This window comes from Argentina silus (assembly GCF_951799395.1).
Source record: "Argentina silus genome assembly, chromosome: 17".
Classification (NCBI taxonomy): domain Eukaryota; kingdom Metazoa; phylum Chordata; class Actinopteri; order Argentiniformes; family Argentinidae; genus Argentina; species Argentina silus.
Genome location: NC_139671.1, coordinates 9,635,568 through 9,636,082, shown reverse-complemented (window position 1 = coordinate 9,636,082; position 515 = coordinate 9,635,568).

Here is a 515-nt window from a genome sequence, read left to right as displayed (position 1 = left end):
GGCAGGCGTTTCCCTCATAGCTTTTGTCATGCTGTGGTGGCGGGGAGTGTCCGCAGGCGGAGAGAGAGAGAGAGAGACTGCTTTTTGATTCCCCTCATCAGTCACGTTACAGAGACACATGAAACAGCCCACCACAATGATATGCATGGAGGCTCCTCTAACAGCCAACGCACACATTATGATTGAAATGCTGGGGGAGCTTCTGATTAGCCTCACAGTGAACGGAAAACAATTGGGATGATTTTTCAACTGTCTGATGATTGTGTGATACATAAGCAGCTCTGCAATTACTAGTTTGCGGTTACAGAGAGGCTACTATTGTATTTCAGAGAGGTAGATAGATATATCATTCTACCCACAGCTTGGAATGTGTTGGATGAAAACAGAAAGATGCATGATTCATAATGCGGTAATTTAATGTACAGCCAGTTATCAGGGCCATGCCAAAAGCAGAAATTGTGTTTAATTTCGTATCTCCTACCTGAGAGTCAAGCACAGCTAAAGTTTGCAGGATT